Here is a 1,846-nt window from a genome sequence, read left to right on the forward strand (position 1 = left end):
GTGGGACTGTAAAATGGTACAATCATTGTGGAAAGCAGTATGGAGATTCCTTCATAAGTTAGAATTGCTTAAACCACACAGAATTGTGGTTCAGCCAAGTTGACACACAGCTCCAATTATCACACTTGTGCATCGCTGTAATGCTACCTTCTCACTGAAGCCTATCCAGAGTATTTTATTGACATTTGTTATCTCCCTTCCATCACCACCTTCCCCATCCCTTAATTTCTCATGCCCTGTCTTCTGTTTCTGGCACTTTGTCTGTTTGACATCACTTAGTCTTTCTCATAGGAGCTGTGGTGGTGTAGTGCCTAAGGCATTTGACTGCTAACCAGAAGGCTGGAGGCTCAAACCCGCCAGCCACTCTTCAGAAGGAAAGTTGGGCAATCTATGTCCGTAGTGATACTGCCTCGGAAACCCAAGGAGAGGTCGCTATGAGTCAGATCTGACTTGATAGCAGTGGGTTTCAGTTTTTAGTCTTTCTCATTAATCTATGGGGGTAGATGCTATTTGTGTTAGTCATCAATTGCTGCTGGAACTAATTGCCATAACCTTAGTGACATAATGCAATCTGAATTTATTATCTTACACTTCTGGAGATCAAAAGTCCAAAATCAGTCACAATGGGCTAAAGACAAGGTGTCAGCAGGACTGGTTCCTTTTGGAGTATGTAGGGGATAATCTGTTTCCCTACCTTTTTCAACTTCTCGAGTGACTGCATTCCTTGGCTCCTAACTGACTCCTTCACATCACTCCAACCTCTTGCTTTGATCATCACACGTCCCACCGTTGTGGTTGTTAGTTGCTGTTAGGTGCCATCATGTCATCTATGACTCATAGTAACCCTATGCACAGTGAACGAAACACTGCCCAGTCTTTTGTCAGCTTCATGATCCTTGCTGTACCTGAGCCCATTGTTACAGCCACTGTGTTTATTTACCTTGTTGAGGACCATCCCCTTCTTTGTTGACCCTCCACTTTACCAAGCATGATATCCTCTTCCAAGGAATGGTTCCTTCTGATTCTATGACCAAAGTAGGTGAGATGAATTCTGGCCATTCTGGCTTCCAAGGAGCATTCTAGCTCCACCTCGTCCAGGACAGATATGTTAGTCCTTTTAGCAGACCATGGCACACTTAGCATTCTTCTCCAATACCACAACTCAAAAGCATCAACTCTTAGGTCTTCCTTATTCATTGTCCAGCTCTCACATGCATAAGAGGCAATTGAAAATACCATAGCTTGGGTAAGGCACACCTCAGTCTTCAAGGAGATATCTCTACTCTTCATCATTTGAAAGAGGTATTTTGCAGCAGATTTGCCCAATGCAATATGTTGTCTGATGTCTTGACTGCCGCTTCCATTGATGTTGATTGTAGAATCAAGCAATATGAAATCCCTGACAACTTCAATCTTTTCTCCATCTACTGTGAAGCTGTTTATTGGACCAGTTGTGAGGATTTTTGTTTTCTGTATATTTAGGTGCAATCCATACTGTAGTCTTTAATCTTCATCAATAAATGCTTCAAGTCATCCTCACTTTCAGCAAGCAAAGTTGTGTCATCTGCATATCGCAGGTTGTTAATGAGTTTTCCTCCAATCCTGATGCACTTTTTTCTTCATATAATCCAGCTTCTTGATTATTTGCTCAGCATACAAGTTGAATAAGTGTGGTGAAAGGATAAAACTTTGATGTACTCTCTTCTTAATTTTGAACCATGCAGTATCTCCTTGTTCTCTTTGAATGACAGCCTCCTGATCTATGTACAGGTTCCTCATGAGTATGATCAAGTGTTCTGGAATTCCCATTCTTCTCAATGTTATCCATAATTTGTTATGATCCACA

This window comes from Orycteropus afer, unplaced genomic scaffold (assembly GCF_000298275.1).
Source record: "Orycteropus afer afer isolate SDZICR_OR568_19922 unplaced genomic scaffold, OryAfe1.0 scaffold00293, whole genome shotgun sequence".
Taxonomy (NCBI): Eukaryota; Metazoa; Chordata; class Mammalia; order Tubulidentata; family Orycteropodidae; genus Orycteropus; species Orycteropus afer.